Below are 20,907 nucleotides of genomic sequence, written 5' to 3'. Positions count from 1 at the left end.
TATAGGAAAGATTTCTTATTTATTAATTTCTTGATTGTGGGAGGACATGGAAACTTGTGTGTCCATCTTTATTTACAGCCTGTGGTATAAAAAGTGATTCTAAAGTTCAACAAAGTTGGTAACCTGAGCCATCCAAGTAATGCAACTCCACCAGTGTAGACAGGAAGAAACACCATTAACCATTTCAGTGCACATAAGGTCATGTGTTTTGTATTCAGACAGACGAGAAAAGAAAACGTGAATTGGTGTGTAGTGAAAGATGTGACGGTGGTGGTGATCAAAAACCCACTGCTCTACATCCACATGTTAAAAACAAACTCATTCTAAATGCTATTTTTTCCTCTGGTGTCAGAACAGTGGCTATTCACCCGACTTAAATGCAGAGTTCCAACAAAGACTTTTTGTTTCCCCAAGACTGGCTTGTGACAGCTGCTATTTACTCTGCCCTTTATCAGAGTTAGCAACCCTTAACCCATGAAATACTATGTGATACAGGGAAAACTATTTTCCTGAAGTAATATTCACCATCAAGGACGGTGGGTGTAGAGTAAACACACTGTAAAACATTCCTTGTAATGCTTATCTCGTCTTTTATTGTAATATAAGTGCAAATGACAGTTATCCCAACTAGTGCAAAAGTTGACAGGAGATATACTGTAACTTTAAAACACGCAAGGGTTCAGTGTTAAATGTTAAGGCACAGAACATGCAAAAAACATTTCAGCACGTCATTGAAAGGGTATATTTGATTCCTTAAAAACATGTAGGCAAACAAACAGAGCACACTATGCATCAATGTTTTCAGTCTTTAAAAAGCAAAAAGATAGAAAAAATTTGGTTACTTTGCTGATTAAAGAAAACAAAAAAAAGAAGCAGTAGTTTACCATCCCCCTCACTTTAAACTTACAGGACACATAAACATAGGCTACATCCACACTACTACGATTGTATTAAAACATCCTTCCGCTATGTTTACATCTGTCGTCCACACTAATACAGAGTTTTTGTGCATCTAAAATAAATGTTTCTCCTCTCCATCATTTTCTCGTTCACAGTATTTTTTTTTGATTAAGCGACAAACTGCTGTGCAAACAATCTAGTTTCAAAACCAGGACGTATTAGTAATGTTTGATCATGAAATAAAGATATAAAGCCTTAATAAATAAGAAAGAATAAATAGGCTAGCAAAATAAAAAGAAGTTAAAAGAATAAAAAACATTATGACTAAAGACTAAATCTGAAACCAAAACTATTAAGAAATTTGAAAGCTGCCCAGATAATGAATCCTTTAATATTAGTGTTTAATGGCCTACTGGTTTACCTGAATGAAAAGTATCAACCCACAGAATCCCCCCAGAATGAAAGTTTAACGAGTAAAAAATTGTGAAATATCATAAGTATAAATAATGATACTGATAAATATCAAATGCTAGCATGCCAACTTAAGATGGAGAACACCTTCATACTTGATTTGGCAAGAGAGGGAGAGGTTGTTCTGTACCGAGCTAACATGCGTTGGTGCATTTTGGAGCTGGTGTTGCATTTCTTTCTCAGATCATTCGACAGAATTGTAAAGACTTCATCTTATCCTTTTTTCTCTTCTTTGTATTGATGTAACAAAGAACATCACTGTTGACTTCAGTCTTACTTCAGTTGAGGTACTCAACCAAGCAACTGATTGATTGGAAACATATTGAAAGCTTGTTCCACACTGCCTTGTCCTGACAGATCCAAAAAATATCCAGTGAACTTCGTAACCACTTGAGGTAAATACAATACTCTCACTCAGCTTCAGTTGAGTTCTATTCAAGACAGGCATTATAAGTATAAACACATAATTATTCTGTTACACTTATTTTTGATGTCTCTGGCTTTCACTTTTGTATTATTTTATTTTACGTATAATTATATGTTTGTTTTATAGCTTGAACTTGTGTATTTAATACTTTTATCACTTTATGTTTTAAAGATTCCTTTTCAAATTTCTCAGTCAGTTTGTTTACATACTGTGAGGGAAAATTCAACAGACCAGGTGTCTCACTACTGTGGCCTTAGCAAACTGGGAGTTTGCTACAGCGGACGGACACAGCAGATGAGCACTGAGGAGGATTTCATATCTTTTTCATATTAAGTTTTATGAAGCTCCTCTTTGTATTAATTCTGGCATGTCTTCTTTTTCTCATGCTGTCTTATGAAACGCCTCTTTGTATAAGTCCTGGCTTTTTCACCTTCGCAGCCAGTTGTTCCATCCTGAGCACCCGTGCTTGTTGTGTATCTCTGCAGAGATTACTATTATAAAGACTCAATGGCAACTCCAGTCTGATTTCATTATTTCAAATCTCAAGATGAATTTCCATCACAATTTTGGCGTCACGAACAGGATCCCTTGAAAGATCGTCTGGACCCGAGAAGTCTTCGGTGGCTGATCACCCAGGAGAGAAAATCTTCTGCCTCTACCTCCAACACTGAAGAGAAGAGAGGACCGAAAAAACTGGGGTTCTGGACCTTCTTCACAGGGATCCAAAGACCTCTCTTTGGTCATCTTAAATCTGGTGAGATGTTGAAATTCTGATTTTCACGACTGTTTAGATGATTTCTCAAATACGAAATCAAACATAAGAAATAATACATTTAAAGGGTTTTATTTGGAACAGGTGTATTAGTCATTCTCTCTGGATTACTGTGAATTATTAATGTTAATCTGACCCATCTTGTGGCAATCATCCTAGTTGAAGGCATTTTTCCTGTTTTGCCGGAGAAAGAAACAAGGATTCGTGGAGACGTCCACGTCTTAAATTAGAGTGTTGTGAAAATAGTTGATGAGTCCTTTTTCACACAGCTAATTAATAAGGTTATGAAAATTGTTGATAAGCCAATTTCATAGACCAGATAGGATGGGTAACAAGGGAAGTCAAGGACCCCAAAGCCCAGAGGGTCCTATTGTGGACTCTGTGGTTGCAAGGCACGGATGGGATAGTGTGACATTTCTTCCAGTATGGTCCAGAGACTTTGCTTTTCCTCATAACGGGTCATTCAGTGTCGACATTAAATTTTTTTACTTTTAAGAGAGAAACTCCTCGAGAAAGAGGAAGAATCAAAAAAAAAAAAAAAAAAGGGCAACAAAAAATAACATAAATAAAGAGTGTAGGGACAGAAAACGATAATTTAAAGGTCGTTTTCTGTCTAAGGTTGACAAGAAGGAAAGTGATAATGTTGGAAAGAATGTTGAAAAGTAATCATATAGATCTCTGTATTCTCCTTTTGAAAGGGTGTGGCAGTCCTCTTCTCAACGCCTGCCTTCTCCTCACCAACGACAAAACCCTCCTCCACATGATGCAGAGACCAGACTCCACCAATCAACGCTCAGGCCCATCTCAGACGCCACCCACCGCTCTCCCAGTCTATGGAGACGGGGCAGCGGGAGGACTGAATCATGACGCCACCTCTTCCTCATCCTTAGGCCCCACTGACTTTGCAAAGATGTGTCCGCACTGTGGGGGAGATCTCCGTCTGACTCCACCAGACTGGGATGATGCGGGTAATGCAACATACGTCAACGCTCTCAACACACTCCTCAACGCCCTGAGGACCGCCTTCCCCAATAAAAGTGACATGTCCAAAATAACGGGGTGCAAACAACAACCAGACGAAATCGTAGGAGATTTCCTCACAAGTCTGACTGTCCTGTTTAATCAACACAGCGTTATGATGCAGGCTGTGTCCACCCTGTCAAGGCTAAGCAGACAAGATAGCACTGCTAGCAGAGCCAACTTCACTGAACCAGGAAGAGGGGGGCGTGGCCGTGGGAGAAGCTTCTCTCGACGACCCAACATTCCCAAAGATGAGTGTTTCATCTGCAGAGGAAAAGGACACTGGGCAACGAAATGCCCCCAACGGCGAAGGGACGGGGAGACAAGAACTTTCACTGCCGACTGAACTTTGCAGAAAGTGAGGGGGGGGCAGACGGGGAGGAGACGTCCAGCCTACCCACCGAGGATCAGAGAAGGGAAGGGAAACACACACACAGAAGCTCCAGCACACACACAAATACATGCCACTGCAAAGAAGTATCAGCTTGCATTACTAACCGCACGCACACACACACACACACACACACACACCAGATTACAAACAACTTTGTGGTTCTTATGTTAAGTACAATAGTAATGCCTTTAAGAAAATGCCTTAACTCCAAGTTAACGGTCACAAACTTAATGTAATGGTCGACTCTGGTGCAGGTTATTCTGTGGTTAGGATGTCAGATTTGCCCACATCTCCTGAGCTGAATGGTCGCTTTATATTCTTTCAAATGCGCCGCTCAGTTAGACAAACATCCCATAAGGTTTGAACATGATTTTCTGTTGTCTACCTGTTGGCCAGTTAATCTATTAGGAAGAGATTTGATGATTGTGTTAGGCCTCAATTTAGTATCCTCCCCTGATGGAGTGACGGTTACACACAATTCTTCTTCACCCACCTTCACAATGTCACAGACCACACATGAGCAGCTGTTTGCATATCAGTTGCAACTTCCTATAAATGCCTCCACTGATCTGCTCTCCACGTCACACTCTCTTATCACCCTTTTTTCTGATGTTATGCACACGGATTCATTGCACTGCACTTCACATGTGACAGACACATGCTCATTTGTTGTGACTGAAAATCACCTTCATTCTTATGCGATGTTGACCAGCCCCTCTGATGTTTCTCCTCTACTTTCAGATCTGCCTGAAACATTGTAGGTAAAGGACAAATCTGATGTGGGCCTCATCAGAAACTGTGATCCAGTCAAAATCACTCCAAAATCTGATTATAGACCATGTAAACAACAATATCCACTCAGACAAGAAGCAGTGGAGGGTATACGTCCTGTTTCTGAATCTTTTTTGCAGGCTGGTGTAAATGTCCCCTTCCCTGATGCACCGGTCCACACTCCACTGTTCCCAGTTAAGAAGATCAGAGACAAAAGCCTCAGAGGCTCACTATTCGTGTTATCCATGATCTCCTTAATTATTTTTTTTCCAATTATTTTGTCGAGACACCCTCCTAGAAAAGCTTCTGATGATCTAACAAACTCCTCTTTACCTACAGTGTCCTCTCAGACCCGTCCAGCACATACAAATTTACTAGACACAAGAAAAGTGATTCAGGTCCCCTTGATCTGTAACCTATTCCACATCACTACTTACCTGGACACTGACAGCACAGATGATTCTGATGACGATACTCAAATTTAGTTTTATTTTACTCTTTTTATTTTTCATTTTCATTTTCATTTTTATGTTATTTTCTCCCTCCAGCTTGCTTATGACAAAAAACAGCTACTGCAATTATCCTTTCAACTTCATATTTTCTGATGCCTTAATTTAAATCTCTGAATTTTTAAGGTTGATGTGTTACTTTATGAAGTTTGTACATACTTAATAATATATACATACCACTTCTGTCCGTCCTGGGTGAGGAATCCCTCACATGTGGCTCTCTCTAAGGTTTCTACTTATTTTTCACCCTGTGAAAAGGGTTTTTTGAGTAGTTTTCTTCCTTACGCTTTATGAGGGTTAAGGGCAGAAGATGTCACACCATGTTAAAGGCCTATGATATTTTCAACCTTAGATATACTTTATGTTGACATTTAACGTTTTATTACATTTTAATATGAGTTACTTTTGCCAATCAATACAGTGTGTTACATTTTGATAATGGTTAATGAGAAAATGATTTTGTTTGACCTGATTTCCTTCCATATTTTTTTCATTTTGGACGCTTGCTCCATTACAGGGAAAGAACTTTTTTTTTTTTGTTTCCTTTCCACAAAACAGCAGTGGCTACCTATTGTGGCCTCATCGCCAGTGATTCTGTATGTATGCAAGGTACCAGGGTTGCAGACTCGTCGATTTTTCTTCTATGATTTGATGTTTGTTATTGATAATGATTATGATGTTTCTTGATTATTTTAGAACCAGGTTAGAGTCAGTTTCCATATAGATTTAGTTTTTTGATACCATATAATCATATAACTCAGTTTCTTATCATATCAGATGTGTCAAGGAAAAAATAAACAAAATAACTAGAGTGTACGTATAGATATTCCTCAGATTTTTCTAGTGTATCTTAGTTTCGTGTGTATATGTGAACGTGCTGCATGATCCTCTACAAACTACTGGCACTCCAAAAATGTTTTGTGAACACTTCACTCACCCCTCTATCGAGGGAGTTAATTTCAATTTTTGTGTCAACTATCCCTTGGACTCAGGGGTTCCCAAACTTTTCCATGCTTAGGAACCCCATATAGCATAAGCCTCTGGCCGGGACCCCCAGTTGCAAACTAATTTAAAATTACGTGCGACATGATGGCAAATATCAAATATACAACTTCTTAATATAGTTTCCTCATTTTTATTAATAACTTTTTTATATTAAAAACATCTTGTCCTTTCTGTACAGTAATATCAACCATAAGCACACATATATATATATATATATATATATATATATATAAAAACTGGAGTGTGTGTGTATACATAAAAGCCAGTATAAAAACATATTTAATTAAATAATAATAATAATTCTATGTTTATTGCAACATTTCCCTGACAGTTTCCGTGACTCCCTTGGCATACCCTTGGGGGTCGGGACCCCCACTTTGAAAAGCAGGGGTCCCGACCCCCAAGGTTTAACTGATGCACCTGAGCTGTTGCACCAGTTCACACGATTAACATGTGTGTAGCAGAGGTGGTGTCATGCTCCCTAAGACACAAAATGTAAGAAAGAAAATATCATGAATTTTCAAAGCAACAGCTATTATGAAATGTATTGTTATCATAAAATACCCCTAATAACTGCATGAGAAATAGTTTTATTAATAATTAATGTTGTAAATTTATATTTGAGGGAAACTTAGGAGCCAAATAGTATTGCAGCAAATTAAATATGACACGTTTCTTCTATCTCTGCCTGTATTACCGTTTATTCTGCGTCTCGAAGCCAGTACTCATAAAGTCGCCTCGTCAGGATTTATCACCTCCGCCTCCCCACGTGTGACCGGGACTCTCCTAAACAATCAAACATCAGTTAATAGGAGATACAATAATTAGATATAAAATACAGTATTACTAAACTTGGTACCTTGAACCTAAAAATGGAAGTTTGTCAGATTTATAAAGACACCACGCTGCTGCTGCTACGATAAGGACGATCAGAAGAGCAAATAAGATCCAACAAACAATGCAGGATTCTGTAGGGAGAAAAAAACAAAGAAGAAGGAAGAACACAGTTAGAGGAAATACTGTCAGCTTATCTCCCTAAAACTTGTCACTGTGGTCAGGGATTTAGTGACTGATTGGTACATGTTGAGCTCTGTAGTGTTTCAGCGTGCACTGCAACTTGGTGATGAAGTACAAATACACACACACAAACAATTTACATTTCCAGGTGTCCCCAAGCCCCAACACTCGAATTCGTCTCGAAACAATGTAATTTACAGTTTTAAGCCTAAATATCAGCTGGTATCTTTCTAAAAGGTGCATTCACAGACCGTCGGACGTGCTAACGCTCAATAGCTTTTTCCGGTGGACTTTAGGGCTTAAAAACATGGTGTAAATGATTTGAAGTCGGCGATTGCGGACACTTGGATGACAGCACACAAGCAGTTTGGAGGTTGTTTTATTATTTTGGGTGAACTATCCCTTGTAGAAAAACCTAGACATAAGGCGAATGAGAGGAATCCTGACTAAATACCTGCAGCAGTCCTGATGTCCAACTTTATCATTAATTCAGGGGAGAAATAATTTTTTTGATTCCAATCGCTTTTTTTTTTAAATTAGGAGACACACTGGCAGACACACACTCAGAAAAGATGGCAACATTCATAACAGATTCAAACACAGAATGCAAAACTAGACCTCACCTGAAATCACAGATCTAAAGATGTAAACAATGCTTCTTCCATGTGAGTTAAATGCCTTACACTGGTAGAGGCCATTCAGGTCAGAGCTCCTGGTCAGAAACTGCAGCGTTCCACCCTCTACTCTGACACCAGACTGAGACCACGCTTTGCCAACTCTGAGGCAGAGAAAACAAGAATGAGTATCATACATGGAGCCAAGTGACGACTGCTGTAGAGACACAACATGTGTCACGCTGTAGAGATGTGCAACTGACCAGATGATAACTTTAGATTCTAGCTGTCTCTAGAATTTCAAGTAGTTTATAAGTCATAATTACAAGTTTTAAGCACTGTTCACACCTTCTATTAAAATACATCCTGAAAGCTTTTCCTGTGACTTGTAATTATATCTAACTGCTGGAGCCATAAATAAGTAAAAAGTCTTTAGTCTTATGTTGGTTATGATATAAGATGTTTTGTATTTGTATTTTGGGAATATTATTTGTATTCTTTATTGTTTACTTGTGATCATATTAATTTGGAAGGAAATAGGTCATAAGGATAGGGGCGGGGTTATAGTTTATATAAGCACCTGTGCACCTCTGTAGGACGGAGAGAGGGTGAGTGGGGACGCTGTATTTTTTGTTGACCGCTAAAACTTTGACATGCAACCCGCTACTTTCCGTAAGTGCATGCTTCAATAAGATGATCTTCTTTTTCTTTAATTGAAGTTTAAACGTATTTTAACAGATTGCAGTGATTTTTGGATCAGTGCGTCATTCAAATGATTAGGCCCTAACTCAGCCCCTCAGTGACACGTTTGTTTTCACAAAGTCGCTACACTCACGTATTCACTCTGTATGCAAATTATGTCATTTCTGATGGTGAAGTAAAATGATATTTAATCCAGTGTGACTATAAGTGCCTGTGTCTGTATAGCTGCTTTCAGACATGCACTGGACTCATGTCAAGCAATCATTACATGTTACATTACATTACATGTCATTTTAGCTGACGCTTTTGTCCAAAGCGACTTACATTTTTAGTACACTCAACATTTATGAGGGGCCATTTAGCGGTTCAGTATCTTGCCAAGGACACTTCGCCATGCAGATGGGGAAGAGTGAGGATTGAACCGGCAACCTTCATGTTGGAGAATGCCCACTCTACCCCCTAGGCCACGCCGCCCAATCAATCAAATTTTATCTGTATAGCCCATATTCACAAATCAGAATTCGTCTCATAGGACTTGAGCATGGTGTGACATCCTCTGTCCTTAACCCTCAACAAGAGTAAGGAAAAACTACTAAAAACCCGTTTAACAGGGTAAAAATACGTAGAAACCTCACAGAGAGCCACATGTGTGAGGGATCCCTCTCCCAGGACGGACAGAAGTGCAGTAGATGTCAGGTGTAGGAAAACATCATCGAGATTAAAGTTTTTAGCAGCATTGATGAGGGTAAACATTTTGAAGGATAACTTCAATACTATATGTCAAGCAGTCCTGCTGCAATCATAGTCTATGGTCAGCAGCCAGCAAGATTATGATCCGCCATCCAGATCGGATCCACTATAGTCCACAGTCATTGTCCACTGCCGCTTATTAGGATCCATCATCAGCCGCTGACCTCGGTCGTGGTCCACCACCATTATATGATGCCAAGGCGACACAGGATCCGCCATTACCACTGCGATCAGCCCGCACGATATAAAATCCGCCATACTGGATCCACCATTATATAAAAATCTGACTGGCTATTGGTTTGTATTGTAGTACCATGAAAACCATGTGGCCCACTCAGTAGATCAGCCATCAATACCTCTATGCCCTTTTAAACTAAACGCTTCCTATTTTAGAACATAGGAAAAGTAACGTTCTGCCGCACTAATTAGCTCCAGCTATAAGCTTTATCAAAAAGGAAGGAACGAACAACAAACAGATGGTGTCTGCCTCCCGAACTGAAAGTGGTAGATTATTCCACAGGAGAGGGGCTTGATGGCTAAAAGCTCAGGCTCCTACTGTACTTTAAGAGACTTAAGGGACGACAAGTAAGCCTGAATTCTGGGAGCGAAGTGCTCTAGTGGGTTGATAGGGTACTAACAGTTCTTTAAGGTAAAATGGCGCCATATTATTCAGGGCCTTGAAAGTGAGGAGGAGAATTTTTAATTCTACTCTAGATTTACCGGAAGCCAGTGTAGCGATGCTAATACTGGAGAAATGTTCTCTCTTTTCTTGGTTCTCATCAGGACACGTGCTGCAACTGCGTCTGCGGCTTTTCACGCAGCTGTGTCGAAGGACTCTTTGTCATTCATGCTTCTCAAACCGTTGCGCGTGTTACAAAGCAATTCCCCGCCAGAACACTCGGCGGAGTAACGTGTTTTGTCGAAGACGACCTTAGAGACGCCTTCTTTCTTCTTCGTCGACTGTTTCTTTACATAGCCACTGCTGCTCCTCATAGCCTTTTTCTGGCGGACAAATCTGCCAGTCAGTGACGGGTTATACAGGTCATTATACTTTCGGATCTGGAGCCTGTTGGTAATGAATTACAATAGTCCAGTCTCGATGTAACATGTCTAATTTTTGAGATATTACGCAAGTGGAAAAAGGCTGTCCTAGAAATTTGTTTTAGGTGTGAATTAAAGGACAAATCAGGATCAAAGATCACTCCCAAGTTCCTGACTGTTTCATTGGAAGCAAGGGCAATGTCGTCTAGCGCAGCTACACTACCGTTCAAAAGTTTGGGGTCACTTAGAAATTTCCTTATTTTTCAAAGAAAAGCACTGTTTGTTTCAATGAAAATAACATTAAATTCATTAGAAATACACTCTGTACATTGTTGATGTGGTTAATGACTATTCTAGGTGGAAACGTCTGGTTTTTAATGAAATATCTACATAGGTGTGTAGAGGCCCATTTCCAGCAACTATCACTCCAGTGTTCTAATGGTACATTGGGTTTGCTAATCGCCTTAGAAGACTAATTGACGATTAGAAAACCCTTGAAAAACCCTTGTGCAATTATGTTAGCACAGCTGAAAACTGTTTAGCTGCTGAGAGGAGCTATAAAACTGGCCTTCCTTTGAGCTAGTTGAGTATCTGGAGCATCACATTTGTGGGTTCCATTATACTCTAAAAATGGCCAGAAAATGAGAACTTTCATGTGAAACTCGCCAGTCTTTTCTTGTTCTTAGAAATGAAGGCTATTCAATGCGAGAAATTGCGAAGAAACAGAACATTTCCTACAAAGGTGTGTACTACTCCTTTCAGAGAACAGCACAAACGGGCTCTAACCAGAGTAGAAAGAGAAGTGGGAGGCCCCGGTGCACAACTCAGCAAGAAGAGAAGTATATTAGAGTCTCTAGTAAGATAAATTGACACCTCACAGGTCCTCAACTGGCAGCTTCTTTAAATGGTACCCGCAAAACGCCAGTGTCAACGTTTACAGCAAAGAGGCGACTCCGGGATGCTGGCCTTCTAGGCAGAGTGGCAAAGAAAAAGCCATATCTGAGACTGGCCAATAAAAATAAAAGATTGATATGGTCAAGGAACACAGACATAGACAGAGGCAGATTGGAAAAAAGTGTTATGGACAGACGAATCAAAGTTTGAGGTGTTTCGATCACACAGAAGAACATTTGTGAGACGCAGAACAGGTGAAAAGATGCTGGAAGAGTCCTGACGCCATCTGTCCAGCATGGTGGAGGTCATGTGATGGTCTGGGGCTGCTTTGGTGCTGGTAAAGTGGGAGATTTGTACAAGGTAAAAGGGATTTTAAATAAGGAAGGCTATCACTCCATTTTGCAACGCCATGCCATACCCTGTGGACAGCGCTTGATTGGAGCCAATTTCCTCCTACAACAGGAGGAAAGAAGCAGACAGCAGGTATGCTGTCTGTAATGGAGTGGCCAGCGTAGTCACCAGATCTAAAACCCATTGAGTTGTTGTGGGAGCATTCTTTGACGAAAGCTAAGTTTGAAGAACAAAATTAATATTTCAAATTAAAATCATTATTTCTAACCTTGTCAATGTCTTGACTGTATTTTCTATTCATTTTGCAACTCATTTGATAAATAAAAGTGTGAGTTTTCATGGAAAACTCAAAATTGTCTGGGTGAACCCAAACTTTTGAACGATAGTGTATATCTTGAGATAATGTAACTCTAAGGTGTTTAGGGCCAAGTATTATAACCTCTGTTTTATCTGAGTTTAATAGGAGAAAATTGCGAGTCATCCAGGTTTTTATGTCCTTGAGACTCGATGCTCGAAGTTTACTTTGATTACTTTGTTCAGGTTTTAATGACAAGTAGAACTGTGTGTGAACCGCATAGCAGTGGAAATTGATTATGTTTCCTAGTGAAAGCATATATAATGAGAATAAAATTAGGCCAAGCACAGAGCCCAGTGGAACACCATGGTTAACTTTGGTGCGCACAGATGACTCATCATTAATTTGCACGAATTGAGAGCGATCAGAAAAATAAGATTTAAACCAGGTAAGGGCAGTTCCATTAATGTTAATTAACTGTTATAGTCTTTGTAATAAAATGTGATGGTCAATTGTGTGTCGAATGCTGCACTGAGATCTAACAGAACGAGGACAGACACAAGTCCCTGATCTGAAGCTATTAGAAAGGCATTAGTGACTTTTGCTAAGGCTGTCTCTGTGCTATGATTGGCTCTGAACCCAGACTGAAAGTCTTCATATATATTATTTTCCTGGAGAAACTTACACAGCTGATTGACTACAACTTTTTCTAAGATTTTAGACATGAAGGGGAGATTAGATATTGGTCTGTAATTTGACTAAACCTATGGGTCTAGGGTGGTTTTTTTGAGAAGGGGTTTGATTACAGCTATTTTAAAAGACTGTGGTACATAACCTGATGATAATGACATATTAATTGTATTAAGTAACGAAATATCAATTAGGGGCAGAATTTCTTTAAGTAACTTTATTGGAATCGGATCTAAGATACAGGTTGTTGGTTTAGAACCTGAGATTATTTTGGTAAACTGATCAAGGGTGATCAGAGAGAAGCTGTCTAAGTAATGGGAGGGATTTTCAGCCGTTTCTGAGATTGCTGTTGTTGGTAGGGTATTAGTGCCAATTGAGGGCAAGAGATGGTTGATTTTATTTCTAATAGTTAGAATTTTATCATTAAAAAAGGTCATAAAGATTTTTTTCCGTTGCAACGTGGCACGAGACAAGGATGCCCATTATCCCCCCTCTTATTCGCGATAGCTATCGAGCCTCTCGCAGCATCACTGCGCTCCTCACCCGAGATTCGCGGCATATTAAGGAGTGGAAAAGAACATAAGCTATAATTATATGCTGATGATTTACTGTTATATATTAGCGATCCCCAGAATACTTTATCGCACATTATGACTACACTGGATCGTTTTACCGAGCTTTCTGGGTATAAGATTAATGCTTCAAAAAGCGAGCTTTTTCCTGTCAACTCTGCTGCACAATCTCTCTCTTTTAATTCCTATCCTTTTAAGGTGACTACTGACAAATTCACATACTTGGGTATAGTTGTAACTCGGAAAATCTCAGATCTCTTTAAACTTAATTTTACTCCTCTTTTAGAACACACCAAGATGGCCTTCGACAAATGGTCTTCTCTTCCTATCTCATTAGCTGGCAGAATTAACCTAATAAAAATGAACATATTACCCAAATTCTTATACCTGTTCCAAACTATACCAATCTTTATCAACAAATCTTTTTTTTCACACCTCAATAAGATCATCTCTGACTTCATTTGGAATAAGAAACCACCTCGTATCCGTAGGGAATTTTTACAAAGACCCAAATCGATGGGTGGGATGGCTTTGCCTCATTTCCAATTATACTATTGGGCAGGTAACCTGAGAGCCTTGGCTTATTGGCTTCAAACCTATGCTAACAACGAAGCCCCTGCCTGGGTCCAAATGGAGGCTGATGCGAGCCTCCCATTATCCCTCCCAGCCTTGTTGTATTCAGCAATGCCTATCACACCATGCCGTGCTTCTACTGCCGCCCTTGTCTATCATTCTCTGCATATATGGGCTCAGGTGCGAAAACACTTCGGTTGGCAGGCTAGCTCGCTTTGTGCCCCAATTGTGGCAAATCATCAGTTTCCCCCCTCACTTGAGCATGACTCTTTCTTAGTCTGGCGTGGGAAAGGTATTGTCTCATTTAAAGATCTGTACATAGCAGGTATTTTTGCTTCATTTGACCAGCTCAGAGCTAAATTTGATTTACCAAAATCAAATTTTTTAAGATTTCTACAGGTCCGAGATTGGATTCGTAACCAAACTAGATAATTTCCCGCAATCCCTGAACAACAGCCCATGGATACTCTATTCCCAACAGCTCCATCTAATAAAGGTATAATATCCATTATGTATATGAAACTCTCATCTTTACAGACGGCATCTCTTGATGCATTGAGAGAAGCATGGCAGGCTGATCTGAATTTACAAATCACAGATACTGAATGGTCAGATATATTTACAAGGATACACTCCTCATCAATCTGTGCCAGACATGGCCTAATTCAATTCAAAGTAGCACACAGACTGCACTTGTCTAAAGCTAGAATCGCAAAGATGTATCCAACAATTGATGATTCATGTAACAGATGCAATTTTTCACCTGCAACATTAGCTCATTCGTTCTGGTCTTGTCCGAGACTCTCGGGTTACTGGTCCTCTATATTTGATGCCCTATCCAAGATATTTAAAAGGCCAATAAAGCCGAACCCGCTCACGGCTATATTTGGTATCCAATGTGAGGATGACCATCTTCCTAGGGCACAATCTGATCGCATTGCTTTTGTCACCCTCTTAGCGAGAAGACTAATTTTACTTAATTGGAAACAGGCTGCCCCGCCCTCCTATAAACATTGGGTTAGAGATACGCTGCAACTCTTGAAGCTAGAAAAGATCAGACTGGCTCTGCGACGTCCTAATGATAACTTCAGCAGGATATGGCAACCTTTTATTACATACCTATAACTGTAAATATATATATATATATTTTTTTATTACTATTATTTAATTTTTCTTTTCTGTTTGTCCCCTGGGGTGGGGGGGGGGGGATTTGTTCATATACGTCTGTATGTATGAGATTTCATGGTCAATTGTGAAAACCAATAAATAAAGTGAAAAAAAAGAAGAAAAAAAAATGTCATAAAGATATTAGTATTTAGGGATCGAGGAATACTTGGTTCGGTGGAGGTATGACTCTCTGTCAGCCTGGCTACAGTGCTGAAGTGAAACCTAGGGTTGTTTTTGTTTTCTTCTATTAGTTTTGAATAGTAGACAGCTCTTGCTTTGTGGAGGGCCTTCTTATAAACTTTAACACTATTCATCCAGAGATTTTCAACATGGTTGCTGGGGCACCACTTCCTCTCTAGTTTCCTTGATAATTGTTTTAACTCATTTGTCTGGGAATTATACCACGGAGCTAATTTACTATGTTTGACATTTTTCTTTTTAAGAGGCGCTATGGAGTCTAATGTTAATTGTAATGAGTGTAAAGAGCTATCGACGAGGTGGTCGATCTCAATAGAGCTCGGGTTTTTAAAGAATTTGTTGTTTATATCTACGGATAATACAGGTCTAAATGTAATTGGAATTATTTCCTTAAATTTGAACAGTGAACACAAATGTCAGAGTAAGATGCTCCGCATTTAGAAATGATTCGTTGCAATTGTGATTATTCACGTAACTTCAGTTACACAAAATACATTCAAATTCATATGATAAATGAAATAAATATATTCTTGTTGGGCTAAGACATTTTCCACTGAAATGGACTGATTCTTATTACTGTACCTGGTCCAGTTAAATTCTGCTTTGGGGTTGGAATCAGTCACACATTGAAATGAGTCTTCTTTGGGATTTGCACCAATTTTCACTTCCATAGGCGCAACTGCAAGAAACCAAAGGAGAACCAGCTGTGTTATGTCTTATATGAAAAAATATTAAAAAGCACTTGTGGATCTCCATCCCACTGTGCACAGGGTTATCTTGCTTACTATGGGCTTTTTATTTTAATGTTTTGGATCATCAAACTTGAAAAACAGTTTTTTTTGGTTGCAACTTGGCACAGCTTAGGGTCCATTGTGTCATTCATGATCTCGCTAAACTATGATAACTCATTGATTATACTATTGTGGGACAAATAAAGGATAAGCTTAGCCTCCTAACTGTTATTAAACTGTTCATTTGAGTGCTGTAATTGATAAATGTATATCCAAAAGGCTTTCATTAAAACATTTTTAAGGCCCGTATTTCTCACGTCTGTTCTTGTTCTTATGTGACGAAAGATGTTCAAGGAAAAAATGGCACCGAATGCCTCATTAGGAGACGCTATCTATGTTCATCCTCAGCTGCCGAGTTCTGTACTCTGTACTTAAGCACTTCCAAATGCTCTCTAAGGATTTGTAATCAATCCATGAAAAAGTGAATCATTTTAACTCAGCAGTGTGGCACCAGCGCCATTCCAAAAAGAAATCATAGACGAAACTAATGTCATCGGGAAACGACAGAATTCGCCTGCTAAAGAGGAAATGCCGTATGGCGAGTAGAGAAAGTGTAGAAGGAGCAAACTATCCAAAAAATTATAATGCATTATGGATAAAATGATGGAGGGATTATATTTTATATCCAAAACATCAAAGGTCAACTTCACTGCAACACCATGATGTTCTGCAAAAAAACGTGTGATTATGATTTAAAAACAGGCAACAGTGTTTATTAATGGGATGCAAGGGGTCCTGTAATCCACAGCACAAATTCAACCACCTTCAACACGAGAGCAGCGCTCGAAAACACCTTTGAGTGTGCAGGAACTTCAAAATAATTAACCATTAGGAAAACTGTAATCTTTCAAAAATAATTGATGTTGTGAATGAGAAATAAGCCTCATCAGAAACTGAGGTAGAGGAGTGATTGTATACTCACAGTAAACTTGTATAGTAAAGGGGATCTTTGCCTCTTTCGACAGGGCTGGACTGGTGACGACACAGTGGACCACCTGTTGGTCGATTTCCATGGCAGGTATTCCAAACAGGTAGCTGACTGTGGTAGTCTTACCATCATCATGATGCGTGGAGTTGGCTGTTGACCTCAAGTTGTCTGCTAAGCTACCTGTGAGCCAGCTCACGTTTGCCGGAGGCTTAGAATAAGCAGCCGTGCAGGTGGCAATGCAAACTTCCTTATCAGCCAAAGTAGGAAGGTTATCCTTCACACGTATGACAGGAGGCACTGAAAGAGTTATCAGACACAAAAGGTTAACATGCCCAAGAAGGGAATCTTCTCTCATTCACACAAAAGATTTTTAAACCAAATTAAAATTTTACCGAGCACATCCAGATGTATATGTGTTTTGTAACTCCTGCTTGGGAACTAAGTGAAAATGCAAGTGTAGATGCCTTCATCCAGCAATGAGACATTGGATATCTGAATGGATCCATTAAGCTCATTGAAGCTCCCAATAAACTTAATTCGATCATCACGTCCATTGAAATACGGTGGTCCATTTGCTTCAAGAATCGTCAAGAAATCCTTATTTCCTTTAATTCTGGTCGTCCTCTGCCATGAAATCTGGTTGACAGTCTCTGTGGTGTCAAAAAGTTCGCAATTGATTGTAACTGTACGTCCTTGCACCACAGTCCTGTTTCCTCCAATCACCTGCAGAGCTGTAAAAGGAATTAAACCTATCAGTCTATTTTAAAGCTCAAACAGACTTAAAAAGCCACATGAAAGAAATCCTAAAACATATGATTGGACGCTCTGGCAGCCATGCTTTGTTTCTTACATCTGCGCTACGTGGCAGCTAACAGGTTGAATTGTTCTAAAGCAACTTAGCTGGTTTGTTCTCTTCATCCTCTTTACTGAATGAAAGAACTCAATTAAAATATATTGGCTGTGAAAACCAGAGGGCATAGCAGGGATTATTATAATTAGGCACTGTGAGTTGTTAAATAGGAGTCACCATGCCTTTAGTATATGCCTGGTGATTGGTGTGTGTTTGATTTCCTGTGTCTCTGTGCAGTGTTAACATAACGTATTGCATGCTGGTCTGAACACAAAGCGGTTACAGTTTTTCTCCTGCAGCTACAGCACTTGGAAACACCCTTTTACCAGACACCTCACTCTGATTGGCTGAAAGCTTGTTAAACTGTCTGAAGATCAAAATGAGTAGCTGCTGAGGATGAGATGCTTATTTGACCTCCTTTGTACAGTTTTTTTTTTATAGTCGCCACTATCCGTTTCCGTTTTCATTTGTAGTTTCGAAAAATTGTATTTTTCATGTGCAAGTTAGCACGTGGGCAACAGTACAATGAAATGTGTTGGACGAGAAGAAACAGGTGCTCAGCGGTGAAATTAGTGGAAAAAATGTAGAAAGCACCTAATATTTAAACAAAAAGTCAATTGCAGTACTGAAAACTATATACATTCCAAAATTCAGTGTAACATTTGATTATGCAAATGTAGTGACAACTTTACACTTCACCTTTATTAATTATCTGTACCATTATTGATCCTGAAACTACAAATATAATGAATATAATTCTCATCATCAGAACAGATAGAAGTAAATACAGATATCATACAAATATAAATATGATCATCAGAGCTGAATACGATGTGGAAAGCACAAACAAGCTTTTCTCTACGATTATTATATTATTTCAGCGACTCTATTTTCAATACAAATGATTTTTGTCTTTCCCTCCTGTGAGTAACAGTCTTTCCTCAGGACGTATGATCCTTACAGAAAACTTTACCTGTGTGCATGTCAATATTATTGTTCTGTCAACTAACGTTATTACAAGTATTAGTTAGTTAGTATTAGTATTATTATCATTAGCTTAACTAGCCTATTATCATGACGTGTTGTCATGGAGCCTTTGTCCCCTCTCTCCTCGTGCTCCCTGCTTCAGTACAGGTAATTAAAGGTGACAGTTAAAGAGGAGGAGCATCTCACCGTTTGTCTGTGTGTTCGCGTTCAGGATGAACAATAACATTAGCCACATGTTGTTGAGTTTCTCCGTTTATCCATTCATTTCTGAACTCGATGATACAGAAGACCAACGGGGAGAGAAGACGATGCCTGAGGCTGGAACGACAACACAAGGGCTTGGCCGATCATAAAAGATCCACCTATGGTTTGTTTACTTTTTTACTTTGCTCCGCCTCTATTTTTCTTCTTACTCTTTCTTTTCCGGTTCCTCTTCTTCTTACCATCAGACGAGGCACTATTTAGTGCTGTACTGCCACCCAACGGACTCCAGGACTCCACAGTTGTCACAGTTTCCATCTCTGTGTTTTCCCACAAGCACCAACCCACTTGCTAGTCCACAATGCCTGAGCCTTAACCTCATCAGATTGATTTCACCTATTAGAGGCATGGATATGTTATTGACAGGTTTAACTGATGCTTGGATGTTGTATAGCTTTCTTCCTCTGATGTCTCCCTCCCACCCTTGCTGCCATATCTGATTGCCCCTCTCACTGATGATGCTACGACACTCCATCCTTCAAGTGGCACTTGCACATCCACTGTATTTCTGCTAAACTTGCCTTTGCTGCCCTTTTCTGTCTGTCTCTCCAATTCAGGGACCATCAATAAAATCTCCCCAATTATATCTGGCCTAGCTCCGTTTCCCTCTCCCCCACCAATGCCACTAGGGCAGATAAGGAACCTGTGCACAGTACAACGTCATCCCAGCCTCCATCTCCCACCCACCACAGACCCTACAATAAAGCATTTAACTCTGCAGTGAATATTGAAATCCCATCTGGTAGTCTTCTACTCTGACAGATTTTAACATGGGGGATGTATGAACCAAATCCCACTCTATTGCTTTCTGGATCCCTTGAACCATCAGTGTAAGTATTAAGATGGTTTCTCCATCATTTCTTCGGATGTCTGTCTACATGTTCTGCCAGATCTGCTATTTCACCTTCCTGCAACAATTCTTTAATTGACAGATCCATATCAGCTTCTGCCCAGAGCCACAGTTAAAAGCTATAACTCGCCTGTGGAGGCAAACAGCTGCAGTGATACCAAAGAGGAGCAACACAACTCCAGGTAGAATTGTGCATAGAAAATACGACAACAGGACTTCTGCAAGAAAAGAAAGTGTATTTATGCAGGTAGCATGACAGTGTGAACCTTGACTTGCACTATGCCCGGGGCCCTGCTTACCTGGAGGTGTCCAAGCCAAGGACTAAATACATGCAGCAGTCCTGATGTCCAACTTTATTATTAATTTTGTGGAGTAATACATTTTTGGATTCCAATCGTTTTCTTTTTTTTTTTTTTTTTTTAAATTAAGGGACACACACACACTCAGAAAAGATGGCAACATTCATAACAGATTCAAACACAGAATGCAAAATCTAGACCTCACCTGAAATCACAGATCTAAAGATGTAAACAATGCTTCATTGAATTCATAAAAAACATGACGACTAAAGACTAAATCTGAAACCAAAACTATTTAGAAATTCGAAGTCGCCCCAGATGATGAATCCTTTAATCTTAGTGTTTAATGACCTACTGGTTTACCTGAATGAAAAGTATCAACCCACAGAATCCCCGCAGAAGGAACGTTTAACGAGTAAAAAATTGTGAAATATCATAAGTATAAATAATGATACTGATAAATATCAAATGCTAGCATGCTAACTTAAGATGGAGAACACCTTCACATTTGATTTGGCATTAGAGGGAGAAGTTGTTCTGTACCCAGCTAACATGCGTTGGTGCATTTCGAAGCTGGTGTTGCCTTTTTTTCTCAGATCATTCAGCAGAATTGTAAAGACTTCATCTTATCCTTTTTTCTCTTCTTTGTAGTGATGTAACACAGAACATCACTGTTGACTTCAGTCTCACTTCAGTTGAGGTACTCGAACAAGCAACTGATTGATTGGAAACATATTGAAAGCTTGTTCCACACTGCCTTGTCCTGACAGATCCAAAAAATATCCAGTGAACTTCGTAACCACTTGAG

The 20,907-nt window shown here is 39.5% G+C and overlaps 1 protein-coding gene and 1 pseudogene across 1 annotated transcript in view; both read right to left on the bottom strand.

Moving 5' to 3' along the window:
- Nucleotides 1-20,907, bottom strand: part of LOC128456483 (nectin-4) — a 54,809-nt gene that overhangs the window by 10,528 nt on the left and 23,374 nt on the right. The window lies entirely within an intron of this gene.
- Nucleotides 571-19,064, bottom strand: LOC128456487 (nectin-4-like; annotated as a pseudogene).

This window comes from Pleuronectes platessa, chromosome 14 (assembly GCF_947347685.1).
Source record: "Pleuronectes platessa chromosome 14, fPlePla1.1, whole genome shotgun sequence".
Lineage (NCBI taxonomy): Eukaryota > Metazoa > Chordata > Actinopteri > Pleuronectiformes > Pleuronectidae > Pleuronectes > Pleuronectes platessa.
Note: the sequence above shows the minus strand (reverse complement) of the source record. Positions and strands in the feature narration are given on the sequence as shown.